The sequence below is a fragment of the Carassius carassius genome, chromosome 7 (assembly GCF_963082965.1).
Source record: "Carassius carassius chromosome 7, fCarCar2.1, whole genome shotgun sequence".
Lineage (NCBI taxonomy): Eukaryota > Metazoa > Chordata > Actinopteri > Cypriniformes > Cyprinidae > Carassius > Carassius carassius.
Genome location: NC_081761.1, coordinates 660300 through 675425, shown reverse-complemented (window position 1 = coordinate 675425; position 15126 = coordinate 660300).

The window sequence follows — 15126 nt, the reverse complement described above, 5'->3', positions numbered from 1 at the left end:
TGCCGTCAAACAATTAATCGCATCCCAAAAAAATATGTTTATATAATAGATGTGTGTGTGTTGTGTATATGTATTTACCGTATATAGATATAACACACACATTCATGAATATATCTAAGATATAAAATGCTTTATATTTAAATATTTTAAATATATGTATGATACAAATATAAATAAATCCTACATGTAAGCTGTGTGTGTGTGTGTGTGTGTAGTACACACACATATATTATATAAACAAATCAAAACCACATCCAAAAAGTTATTTTGCACATACATATAAAAAAACAACAACAACAACAACTTTGTGAGCCAGAATAGTTCTCCCATGACATTTCTATTTCAATGGAAGCTTTCTATTTAAGAGTGTGTGCTGTATTTATAGTTGTTTGTAGGGGACGAGGTGTTTTCTTGTATAGTGTTTACTGCAGGGACTGTCCCGCTGAGGTCTGGTGCTTCACCGATGTACAAACCGAGGGTCTTACTTTATGAATCACTTCTCTGAGAACTCAAACCTGCAACTTTCAGATTACTAGAAGAACTCTCGAACCACTAACCCACCGGCAGCACAAGAATTAAACTCGTGTCTGAGTGGCTGAAATATCATTTAAATGCACGTGTGCTCGGTGAAGCATGAATATTATGCAACTGTTCATTGAGGGGGAAAAACAAAGAGGAAAGTGATCTCATGCATTGCTAAAAAAAAAAACACACACATCCAGCAAACCAAGCACAGCTAACGAAAGTGAATTCAAAGGACAATTGGTTGAAGGTTCCTTTTATTTGCTTTCAGGGTTACTACAGTAGACTGCTCCTCCGTAGGTTTGGTCGCCAGCGCAGGTATAATGCTAACAGCATAGGTGTTCAGTAGCACAAACCCCTATCACGATTAGCATTAAACCCGAACTGGGACGCTTTAGAGCCACGCTCACATTCAGATCTGGACCTGTGGAGAACAAAAACAAAAGTCAATGCATTTGGGAAAAACATACATTGATGCATCTGACTTTATAGGCTCAGGAGTGTTTGCATCCTCTCAATCCTGTTCAGAAGGGTGATCTTTAAATGCTAGCAAGAGTCACATATTCACAGTTTTTAACTGCTTTCTGAAGTCTGGCGGTCTCGGACATCTCTAGTTGATTTAGACATTAAACCCTAAAGAGCAGGAAGGAAATGTGAAGCCACAGCAGCAGCAGAAGAAGAAGAAGAAGAAGAAGAAGCAGAAGCGTGTGGTTTTCTTCAGAGCTGTGAAACACATCTACCTTTCTGACTTCCTTCCTCGCTGTCGAAGTGTATTCCTGCGAGTCCTCCGGAGCTTGTTCTGCTGCTTCTAGTCAAAAGACCGTGTGTTTTTGAGATATTCCCATCATGACATGCTGTCTGACGTCTGACGTCTTTCTCTCTCAGCAGCAGAGAACATGTATATATATTAGTAGGTGAGTCATAAAAAAAATCCCCACGAACGGAAAGTCTCGGGTAAAAACCGCCCTATGCAAATTGTTTATAGGGGATTGAAATCAATAATTCACTATTATAAAATATCTAGGAAATCAAAAGTGTTACTGGGAAGTTGCTGCCTTTTTATATATATTAGTAAAAATACAATTAGGGATTTTCCTTCACAAGCTACACATTAATATATAAGCTATAAATAAATACAGCATTGACATTAAATATGATGATGATGATAGGTGGCAATCAATCATGTGTTATTATTGATAACATGAAAGACACAGCTTAGTGTTTGTTTTGTGCATGATTGATTTTTGCTGTCTCGTATTCACTTTGTGTACTGTTCTTTACCTGATCAATAATCATCAATAATGCTGGGATTAATTCAGTTGGCATGAGTCAATCAGGGATTGAAAACGTTATTCAATAAATGACTGTCTCACGCAGCTTTTCTCATTTTAACCTCAGATGACCCGTTTAACAATCCAAACTAACTGGGTTAAACGCTCTATTCCCCCAAAAATTATAATTAATTAATTTAGGAAATCAGTATATTATTCTGATTTCTGAAGATCATGTGACACTGAAGACTGGAGGAATGATGCTGAAAATACAGCGGAGCATCACAGAAATAAATTATATTTTAATAGAGATTCACATAAAAAAACGGTTTCTTAAATTATAATAATATTTCATAATTTTTACTATATTTATGATCAAATAAAAGCAGCCTTGGTGAGCAGCATGTTATTAGCTAGGTTAGATGGGGTGTACTCTAAAATATGAGCAGGTTTGCAAACAATGAGTTTTCAAATAACTTTGTCCGAAGAAATTAATGTTTAATGTGCCCCTATAAGATGTACACACACACACACACACACAGACACGTGGATATAAGTGTCAAAAGTGTCATATAAACGAAACGATTGAAGCTCTTCATGTTGAAAAAGTGAAAGTTTCATCAAACCACTGAGAACTTGATGAAGAATTGGCTGTTTTCTGAAGTCATCTGCTGTAATGCAGAAAACAGCCGTAAACACACATTAGTGGTTGATTTGAACTCAAGAGTCACGGTCGCATTTCATGCTAAACTACAGCTGAACTCACTTAATTTCTATTCATCAATTCAGAATTTTATATGGCAGCACATTTCATTTGATCAATCACTTCTGTTCGTATTAGTTTCCTCAGTTGACTCTAAAACTGTAAACAACAATACAAAAAAAAAAAAACTAGAAATCTTACAAAATGTTATTACAATATAAAATAATGGTTTTATTTTAATATCCTTTAAAATATAATTTATTTCTGTGATGCACAGCTTTATAGTCAGCATCATTACTCCAGTATAAAGTGTCACATGATCTTCAGAAATCAGAATATGTCAATTTATTATTAGAATTATCAATGTTGTGCTGCCAAATATTTTTGGAAACAGCGTTACTTTTTTCAGGATTCTTTGAAAAATATAAAATATAAAGTTAAAAAGAACAGCATTTATTGAAAAATCTAAATATTTTCAAAAAAATATATAAATCTTCGCTATCACTTCTTATCAATTTAACACATCCTTGTTGAATAAAAGCATTGATTTCTTTTCAACTGCTCCTTAATGCAAATATCTAATCAACCAATGCCAATCACATGGCAGCGACCAACAGAACGAAGTAAAAAAATAATAGTTTTTTGCAAATATTAAGTACAAAATTAGTGCACGGAAATAGAGCACTTTAACTACATTATGGAAGTGCACTTTTTTTAAAAACTGCGATTAGGCAAGTATCAAATTCAGTTTGTTTTAATCCATTGTTTTAAAATGACATTTTTTACAATTAAATAAAACAAATAGAATTTGTTCAAAAACACTTCTGCTTTAATTCTTCAATGCGTAGCTACAAGGTGCTGGAAACGTTCCTCAGAGATTTCAGTTTTAACTTGGGATAACATATATGTGAATGAAATATTAGTACTGTAATGAGTGTCACTGATCATTTGATTCTTTGTTCAGATGTTCTTCTTCCATATGGATCATCTCGGATGATGCTGGAGAACATATCTTGATCTTAAGATTTTGTTCGTGTCGATCCAGTGATGCTAAGAGACACCAAATACTGACACATTCTCACATTCATGTAAATATTTCACCTAAGCTGATAACCGAGTGGTTGTATCTCTCTATTAGTGCTATTGGATCTTAGTGCTGTGTTCGACTCTATTGGCCACAACGTTCTCTTGAATAGACTAGAAAGTTTGCTGGCATTAGTGGAAGTGCATTAGCATGGTTCAAATCATACTTATCTGAGCGCTATCAATTCGTAGCTGTGAATGAAGAGGTATCATACTGATCACAAGTGCAGTATGGAGTACCTCAAGGCTCAGTACTAGGGCCATTACTTTTCATGCTTTACATGTTTCCCTTGGGAGATATCATCAGTAAAACAAGCGGTTAGCTTTCACTGTTATGCTGATGATACTCAGCTCAATTTTTCTTCGTGGTCACCTAAATTGCATTTGTTATGAATAACGTTATTCGTAAACAATACATACAGCAGCTTAAAAGAGATTTGGATAATGTTGGACACTTACTACACACTTAAGTGTATAAATGTCATTCACTAGACATAAAAGGTTGATAAGGTAAAATAATAATAAAATTATTAATACATTATTAATACATTAATAAAATGCATGGATGCAAATTAAAACTATAACAAATTATAACTTATTGATGATTTAATTAAAACTATTAAGTTGCAGGCATTATTTTGATATATTCTGATGATAGAATGTCGATAATTACATCAACTTCATATTGTGTGTAATGTAATCTCAAATCTCTGCATTATTGGTGACAGTAAAGAAGATTTTTAGCTGAAACCGTGCTCCTTGGTGGTTCACAGAATGTAAGTCACTGGGAAACATCACTTTGAGAGTCGGAAAAACATGAACAGGCAAAACAAAATTAACACCCATGGCTCCTGACGTCATATACTGAGGTATTATGAAGCGAAATAATCAGTTTGTGCAAGAACTGAACAATTCATGATATTATTATCCGTAATACAGAGCGATTTCTGGTTTGCGAACAAAAACCTGTTCTTTTTAAGTGAATCAGTTCACAAGATCAGACTGAATCTTCTAACTCAGTTCTTGGCTTGAGCAGCACAGATCTACAATTATTTAATCAAAACTCACTTTCAGATGCCTGACAGTCACTGTGACTGGAAATGAGCTGAAATAGTTGCGTATCTAATCCTGTGATGAATGAACTGATTCAATGATTCAGTTCCTTCAACAGTTCGACTCGGATCAAGCAAAGATGAGTTTTTATGGTTTCTCAGTGTTTCTGTAAAAAGGTGAGTTGATAAAGGCTAGTTTATTCATTTTATATGCTTTAGACATGTAAAACATCTACGTTTCACATCATTATTGGGTGCTTTAATAATATAATTTTCAGCGATATCGTTGACTTGATTGATCTGAACTTAACTGACGATGACTTGACTGAATCAAAGATGAACTGACTTTAACCAAAATTGAGTGTTTACTGTTGTCCTTTTGTATTATGACACACTATTTTTTCCTATTTAATACCGTAAAGTTGCTTTGACACATTCCGTTGTAAAAAGCTTTATATAAATAAAAGTGACTTGACTTATAAATGTGTATACATTACATAATTGAGTGATTATGTAAACAAACTATTGAATTGAACCAGTTAATTGAAACAAACTGTCTGAAAGAATCAGTTTACGAAAAATAATCAGATTACTCTGAATTACAGGTAATAATAAAGGAAGTAATTTTTAGTTTCTTGCACAGACCAATCATTTCGCTTCATAAGACCTCAATGTATCGTCAGGGGTCATGAGTATTAATTTTGTGTTGCCTAATATGCTTTTTTTGACTCTGAAAGTGCCAGTAGCCATTGACTTACATTTCATGAATCACAAAGGAGCAACGGTTTCAGCTAAAAATCTTCTTTACTGTTTTACTGAAGAAAAGAAACATCTTTGATGGCCTGAGGTTGAGTAAATAAACAGCTAATTAAATTTTTTCTTACTTTAAGCATAATTTAATTAGAAGTTGCCATCAGTGTTGGGAAAAGTTACTTTTAAAAGTAATAAATTGCAATATTGCATTACTTCCTTATTATGTTACTTAGTTACTTTTTTATGGAAAGTAATGCATTACGATACTTATGCGTTACTTTTCAAATCTGGGCAGGACTTGCTTGTTATTTTTATTTTTTTTGTGAGTGAGATGAATTAATGCATGTTAACATTTATTCTAGAACTAAAGTAACATCTCTCAACATCGGCACAGGACAGATGACAATCAATAAATAAGAAAAAAAGTTCTTATTTGAAACCGTACTTTATTAGTTACTTGAAAAAAGTAATCTGATTACGTCACTCTGACCCTTACTTTCCCCCAACACTGGTTGTCGTGACATAAAAAGATTGATGCAAACAGCAAACAGGGAGTAATGCAATATTGTAATTTATTACTTTTAAAAGTAACTTTTACTGTCACACTCGCTTTAATGCTTCGAGCCGAATGCATTGACCTACAAACGTAAGTGTGACTAAAGTGTGCCTCTCTGCTAAGGAGACAGTTAAGATCGATGGGGAAATGAGTCGTTTATTGCGGCTGAGAGACGATGAGCGAGAGGGAGAAGGAGGGGACGTTTGGAGAAACAGGGGATGCCCCTTAGCTGGAAATTCACAGCCTACACTGCTCGCATATGATTGATGTGGTCAGAATAAAACTTCCAATACGCAGGATCCTTCCCAAGCGCTATTACAGGTCAGCGTGGAGGGCGAGCGCTGTGTAAGGATGACGACTGGAAGAAAACTAAATAAGGACGCTTCGTAGATACTATTCTGAGAAACACTTCGCTGGTAAACACTATTCTGAGTGTTAGAGAAAAGCATGCACATTTCTGGTGAGTAATTCTTCAGCCCCATCCAGATGTTCAACCATGAGAAATAAACCATTATGTCACTTCCCTTTTCAAAGCAGAGCAAAAAAACCACATAACAGACAGTTTAATGAAGAGCTTTCATTCATATAGAGACGGAGAGATGAGATCAGAGTGACAGGTGGACGAGAGACTGAGAACGAGATGCTCGATCAGTAATAACAGAAAGGTCAGGTAAGTGTGTGTTTGTGCGAGTGGGTCGTGGTACTTCCCAAGGTTTCTGTAGTTCACAATTAGGGAAAACATTCACATTTTCACACCCCATCTCCTGAACACACATTAATATCTGATCTGAATACATCCAGATTTTTATTTACATTTACTACGGGTCAGAATTTTAAATAGGATTTTTGTTTCGTGTTTTTGAAAGAAGTCTCTTCTGCTCAGCAAGGCTGCATTTATATGAACATAAACACAGTAAAAATTTTAAAATATTATTATAGTGTAAAACAGCTGTTTTCTGTGTGAATCTGTGTTAAAGTGTAATTTGTTTCTGTGATGCTCCGCTATATTTTCAGCATCATTACTCCAGTCTTCAGTGTCACATGATCTTCAGAAATCAGAATAATATGATGATTTACAAATATTATCACTTTTATTCATCATTAAATTGATCAAAATTGTGAGTAAAGACCTTTATAATTCAACAAAAGATAAATGCTGTTCTTCTTCACTTTCTATTCATCTGTGAATCCTGAAAAATAAAATGCATCACATTTTTCAATGTTTTCAACATTGATAATAATCAGAAATGTTTCTCGAGCAGTAAATCATCATATTATTCTGATTTCTGAAGATCATGTGACACTGAAGACTGGAGGAATGATGCTGAAAATACAGCGGAGCATCACAGAAATAAATTACACTTTAACACAGATTCACACAGAAAACATCTTATTTACACAGTAAAAATATTTCATAATTTTTACTGTATTTTTGATCAAATACATACAGCCTTGGTGAGCTGAGTTAAAAAATAAATGTTTTACTCAAGTGAACTGAATCGACTTCATCTTTTTAATTTGGAGTTATAATAAAATAATAATTAAAAAAAAGTCAGTGACATTTTATTAAAAAAAAAAAGTAAAAATACAAAACGTGTACATTTCCAGGACAGAATGTGACTGCCTGGAAACTGGTTTGTGGTTACTAAGGTGTTTTAGTGGTTGCTAAGATGACTTGAGTTGTCTTGTTATTGACACATTGCTATATGGTTGCTAGGGTGTTGCCATAACTGCATTTTAACTGTCGTCTCTTTGTGCAGTTAAATGAATAACGTGCAAAACGTTCCTTTCTCTTTATTTGTACATCAAACAGCCCGTGAAATCTACACGTGCTCCAGCATCTCTAAAGAGTTAAGGTCTGCATCCTGTCTGTGATGATCTAAATTTACTGAAGCGTACAGGAGTGGGCGACCCACAGTAAACCTGAGAGAGAGAGTTAGGGGAAAATGCATCATACTATTGCATGTGCTCTCTTCATGCATGCATGACATTTAAAGTTTCTTGTAAGACGCTTTAATCACAGCTGCGAAGCTCAGGTTATCATTTAGAGGAACGATAGATGTGGAAATTTCTCTTAGTGGGGCTTCTTTCTCTTTATTTCATTTAAAATAAAGTGCACACCAAATAAAGAAAGTCCCAGACGTCCCCTTAATCCGTGTGCAAACTAAGGGAAATTTGTCGTCTTTTTCACTTTAGCTTTTTTTTGGATCATTTCGTCTGTGTTAATGCAAACAACTTTTTCTCAGTAATTTTTATTATATTTCACACTCAAATATTTTTTATAAAAAAAAATGTATATTTTTTTATTGTTATATATATATATATATATATATATATATATATATATATTTGTTTTTTTTTTCTTCATACTGCTTTATTACAAAAAAAATTTAACCACTTTCTCAGGGTTGGCATTACTCTCTTTTTCCTATTTTCTGCTTCTATCAGATAAAAAAAAAAGGTCTATTGTAATTGTGTAGGTGTTATATAAAATTTACGTGTGTTTGTGTTTCCATAAAAAACAATTGACTATGCACACAAACTGGCATTTAATCCTCTAAAAATATATATATTTTTAAATAATGATATATATATATATATATACACACTTCTTGGCAAAGATACATTTCATATAAGATTTTAAAATAGGATTTTTATGCTTTCCTTTTATTCATTCTTTTGGTCTTAAAGAAGTGTATTCTTTAAGAAGAGACCAAAGTCTGTGCTCCAAAGTCTTCAAGTTTTGAGTTTAATATAATATCTTGATGCTTCTGATGCTTGTGTATTTTTTTTAACTGATGCACAACTCTTTAAACTGAAATTCAATCATGAAGTCGACTAGATTTCTATGTTTTCGTTAGAGTTTGTAAGTCGAATCAACAGTAAAAGTAAACATCCCGAATGATGAATGAACTGGATGTCTCTATACATGATGAAGGAGAGAGAGTCGGAGAAGAGGAAGCTCACCAGCATCACACTCTTCTGGTTCTGGAAAGTCCAGGGTCAGACCACACTGTGGGCAAACCACAAAAGGTCACGGGTTTGCATCTAATTCTTGACATCAGGAACCCACTTAGTATAAACGCTGGCTCGAATTAGGCTGAAATCAAACTTTCACTTCACAGCGCTTGTTTTCACTTTTGCTATGAGGACTGAATACGAGGGGAAATGTTTTCGAGTCAAACTGAGACATGTCTCCCGTCCCTGATACTACATCACACAGATGAGATCATCTCAAGAGCGCTGGTCTCTAGACTCGTCTTAAACGTTCTGGGTTTCCTGTAACTATCCAAACAGCAAACGGGTTTTTAAGATGTTTAGTCCAGATTGTGTGTAGACCGGGGCTAGTTGTCACGCAGGTTTGTATCTCGGTAACAATGAGGTCTTGACTTTTATTATGAAATTTTATGTAATATTTAGGGCTACATTAAGTCATTTAGCAGATGCTTCGACAAAAGAGCAATGCTAGTCTCATTTAGGGTGAACGCGGTACACATAGCAAGGTGTTTTTTTTATATTTAATGTAATAAAATAAATTGCTAAAATATTTTGTATGTTTTGTGTGTTGGTTTAAATCTTCACAAATTCGAGAATTCCTTTAATAAAAATAAATTAAAAAAAATATAAAATTCTGTGTTATTATTTTACATGAATATAAAAGTATTAAATAGAAAATTATTATAAGAAACAATTCTGTTCTTCCAATTAAATAAATTGACAACAACAACAAAAACTATTTAAAAAAGTTATTATTTTACATTAATGTAAAAGTAAAAACAAATTATTAAATTAACAAAATTCTATCTTTAAAATTTGTTTTAATGAAATAAAAAATATTAATATTATTACTGTAAAATATTATAAATAATAAAAAATAAAAATACATTTTATAATATTATTATCATCCACACATTAAAACAAAAAAATGTTAATGTACAATAAATGTTAAAAAATATACCATTTTAAATACATGATTATTATTATACATTAAATATAAAAGTATTATAAATAAAAATATTATATTACCAGAATTATGTCCATTTAATAAAAATACATTTATAGGAATATAAAATTCTAAATTATTATATTTACACAAGTATGGATTATTCCAATTACAAAATCATGACATTAACAGGACGCTGTTCTTTAAATAAAAATATTTCTGAAAGTTACATTTTAAATGTATTATTATTATTGTATATGCGTTAATATAAAAAAATATAAATACAATACTGTATTAACTGAATTCTGTCCTTTTAAATAAACCAAATGTACAATAATATTATATATATATTATATATATTATTATCATATACACATAAACACACAAACATTACAATTAAATTATTATATAAACAGAATTCCGTAATTTAAATAAAAATAAATGTTCAAAAATATACAATTTAAAATACACGATTATTATTATATATTACATGTAAAAAATATTATAAATAAAATTATTATATTAACAGAATTCTGTCTTTTAAATAAAACAAATGTACAATAATATTAAATTATATTATATAAATTAAATATACACTAATATAAACTTTTATAAATATAAATAAGTCAAATAAATATAAATTAGTATATTAACAAAATCGTGTCCTTTAAATAAAAATACATTTACAAAGAATATAATTATTTTAATAATACATATTTTAAATATCTATATATCAGTCTCTCTCTCTACAAGACTACAACACAATTTTAAAAAATGTATTTCTCTGAGCAACAACATTGTTACATAATCTTTTTGAAGCCACAGAAGTTTGTGACGATACCAAAACACCAAACGAACCCGAACTAAAGTCTTTAGACTCAAGCGTCCTGAAATAAACCATCAGGATCAGGACAAACCTTAACTAAACCAGATCCAGCCTCCTGATGTGAGACAGCTGTTCAGTGCTCATTATATTATTATGACATGATTAACTTCTGTGTCAGTGGTGCAGCACCATCTACTGCTCACAACCAAACACTGAATAATATCACAGTCCTGAAGAACACGTCGACCGAAGACATCACTATTTAGTCACTTCATTATTTCTATACATGCTTATTTTTTGCATTGTCGACAAGCAATGGCTCAGTGTTTGAAACCATAAAGCAGATTGTTCTGATTCTGATGTTATGAGTCTGATCTGGTGGTGGACTGATGAGGAAGTTACTGAGCTCACGATGTCTCGAGGAGAGCAGTGACGCAACGCAACGCATTTCAACACACAACAAGCCTCAGCTAGTTTCAGCTCAGTTCAACAGCAGTTTACACCTGAATAAATGAATGAGAGCTCTGCCTTACAAGGTAAGAATCACTGTTAATATGCATGAAATACAGATCAAACCAGCTCAGAAATAAATGTCTTAAGACAAGAATGTATTTTGGTTTTAGGCTTTAGATGAAGAGTAGTGTAGTTTAGTGACTTAGTGGAGTCCAGGGTAATTATAGCCAACTAAAATCATGAAAAAGACAGTTTAGTTCAAATTAACGTTAATGGAAATCAAATGTAAAAAAAAAAAAAAATTAATAATTGTCAAGACAACAAAATAAAATAAATACAAAACGAATAGAAAATAAACCAAAACTATAAATGACAAAAAGACAACGAAAATTACTAAAACCTTAGTTTAAAAATAAAATGGAAAAAATGAGGCAAAGATCAGAAAAAGACTATTTAATTATTCTAAAAGTACAATTTTTATTTTTTTGGTCAAGACAAAAAAACTAAATAAATATAAAATAAATGAAAATGTAATAAATTAACCAAAACCAAAACGATATTTTATACAAGAAAATGACAAAAACTCAACAGAAGCTTTCATTAAAAATAAAACTAAAACCATAACAAGGCAATTTAATTATTCTAGATGAAAGTCAATAGAAATAAAATGGGGAAAAAAGCAAAAAGTAAAATTATTTTATATTTTGTCAAGACAACAAAAAATATAAAATAAATCAAAATTAAATAAATTAATTATTAAAAAAACTATATTACATTTAGAACTTTAAAAAAAATAAAATGAAAAATACAGCTAACTAAAATCAGAAAAAAAAGACAATTGTATTCTTTGAAATGAACGTTAAAGGAAAGAAAAATAATTAAATAAAAATAATTATAAAATAAAATAACTCAAAAAATGACTACAACTCTGACTAAAAATAATAAATAAATAATAATAAATAAATATAAAAATAGTAAGCCATCAAAGAAAGTATAATAAAAAAAAAACTCTGCACTCAAATGAGGCTCTAATGAAGTATTGACATCTTCTGAAGCGCCCTGATTATACACAGTAATCAAACTCAGTAAATCACCATGAATGAAGCTCTATCAGCTCTATATTTGGTGCTGTCCATTAATGTTGCAATCAAATCGAAAGGGAGAGTGTGCAGCTTAAACCCTCCCACTGATAGTTTGAAGCACAGAAACACTCCCCCAGTGAGGTTTTCCACTCCATCAGCTCCACAGCTCTCAGATCTCCGAGTCAATGCATGCAAGTCGACCAGAGCCTCGTCAGAAGGTAAGACACACTCATAAACTCACCTGTACCTAATCTGCTAGACTCTAAATAAATAGCACAAGAGAGTTTAAGTGAGTTGAAATGCACTGGTGGTAGTTAAACGCAAACATGTTCTAGATGAGCAGCGCTGTAGGTGTGTTGCCATCCCAGGAATGCATTATGGATGTGTGGAAACAGGTTGTGAACGGGAGGATGTCTGTGGGTGCTACACCTTCAGGGGATAAAGACTCTCTTTTCCTTGGAACATGCACAGCATCACGTCTCTTGTATCTGTTCACTCACTGATAAAGCACTGATGAGGTATACTGTGTCAAAGATATGATATGCCTCTAGATACGAGTCTGAGTTCTGGTCAATTTGTGCATCTGGTCATTCTCTGGTGATTGGCAGAATCATTCATGCTTTGGAGCTCACTCATGCAACTTTAACATTTAAAGGGACAGTCCATCTCAAAAAATGAACCAAGTTGTATATGCAAAATAAATGCACAATACTTAAAGCGCAATCAAACTTTTAATTAAAAAATTTGCATTAAGTACAAATGCGTTTTTCCAATTTATTAACACCAAGCATTGAAAATAAAATACAACTGCGGGTTATTTTTAATAGTCACATAATATGTAAATAGTATACTTTTGGATTTCAAATACATTTTAGTATTTTTTCACTAGTGCATGCATTGACTTCCATTGTACCCCCCCCCCCCCCCCCAAAAAAAATTATGTAACTACATGCAACTGCTTGCTTACTAAAATTCTTCCAAATATCTTTTTTGTGTTTAGAGGTTTGAATACTTTTGATGATTGATTGTGCTCATTCAAATGTTTGTTATTTTTACATTTCTAAACCATTTTAATCTGTGGGCGGTTGCACCGAACTGCTTAGACTAGTCTTACACGTTTTTCTTTAAGGCTGGTCATGACTTTTATAAGTCGCTTACATAATGTAGTCTGGTCTAATGTGAAACTGAAAAGACCGGCTGATTAACCCTCGGTTGACTGCTAGTTGGTCAAACTAAAGCCAAGTTTAGTCCTTAAAGGGACAGTTCACCCAAAATTGAAAGTTCGTTCCAAACCAAATTATTTTGACCAAAATGGGACAAGGGACCAACAACTGATGGTTACATGTTTTAAAATATATTCGTTTGTGTTGAGGAAACAAAATAAAAAAACTCATACAGATTTGGAACGGTATAAGAGACAGAACGTTCATTTTTAGGTGTACTGTCTCTTTAAGATTAACATTTAAGATGCAGCCACACAATGTTTGTGCTCCCTTGTGGACCCTAAAGTGACAAAAAAAAAAAAAAAAAAAAACTGAGGTCTAAATAATATGTTTTATATTAAATATGACAATTCTAAAACCTTTCTGGTAAAACCTTAGGAGGTTTATTGAATAAAAATGTTGCCTACTTGCAGTCCAATAAAACATGTTTAATGCAAAGTCTTGTTGAGATGAGTTGCGAGCATGTCCTTTATAACATCTGGTTACCTCAAGTCTGTTTTTATTCATATAGTACCTACTTTAAATAATGCAGAACGTATTGTGACAATGCCATACTTGATTTCATTGAAAACAAAGCATTTCATAATGCTTCTGAAAAGAGGAAACTGCGCCCAACTTCCTTCGTTTTACGGCCAGACAACATACAGATGTTTCTCAAGCATAACGAAATGCTTTCCATGAACATGCACCGTGTATTTACGAGCATACGTGAACCAGCGGTAATTTCACGGAGTAAAAAACATTAGTCTTAAAGGGGCAGCAGCTGAATTTAGTTACCGTTGTCTGTGTCCTTATTGTTAATGAATCAACAAACAAAGTGAAAATCACTTGACTGAATCACTTTAGTAGCCCTAATAAGGATTAATTCTCAATTTAATTCATATAAATAAATATCTCTGATTAAAAGAATGAAGGATGATGTTGTATGCAAGAATGCATTTTATATACCCATTGATGTTTAATTGAAAAGAGGACCATGTTCTTGTTGTTTTCTTTAATTTTGAGATAAAGACATGTGTCAAAGGAGTTTTGTCTATATTGCATGTCCAAATCGACATATAAACAGATTAATACATGTCACTTTCCAAAACATGTGCTTTTCAAGATGCACCTGTATATTTGTCTGAACCTTGACACGATCGCGCACAAAGTTGATTCTGTGCATACTTGAGCTAATATTGTATGTTTTTTTAAAATGTGGTATAACAACGTTGCAAATTTATTAAAAAGGGAAGCACTAAAAAAAAGTCTTCATGCCATTTGCTTTGACACAGAATCAGAATCTGATTAAAAGATGTCTATGCTCCGACTGGAGTTAACATGTGGCATATCGATTGGACATGATTTGGAAAGGCACACACACACACACACGTGTCTATATAATATTTAACAACTGAAATGGAAGTCAGAGCAAGAACTAAGCCGTGAGGTCAAAGGAATGGCATGCAGAGCTGAGAGAGGATTGTGTCGAGACAGATCTGGGGAAAACTTCACAAGAATTCTGCTGTGTTGAAGCTTCACAGGAGACTTTGGCCTCCATAATCCTTAATGCATGAAGTTTGAAACACAGGACTCTTCCGGAGCAATCGGAGGAGAAGGGTCTCGGTTAAAGAGGTGATCGGGACACTGACGGTCTCTCTGGTTGAGCTCCAGGAGAAA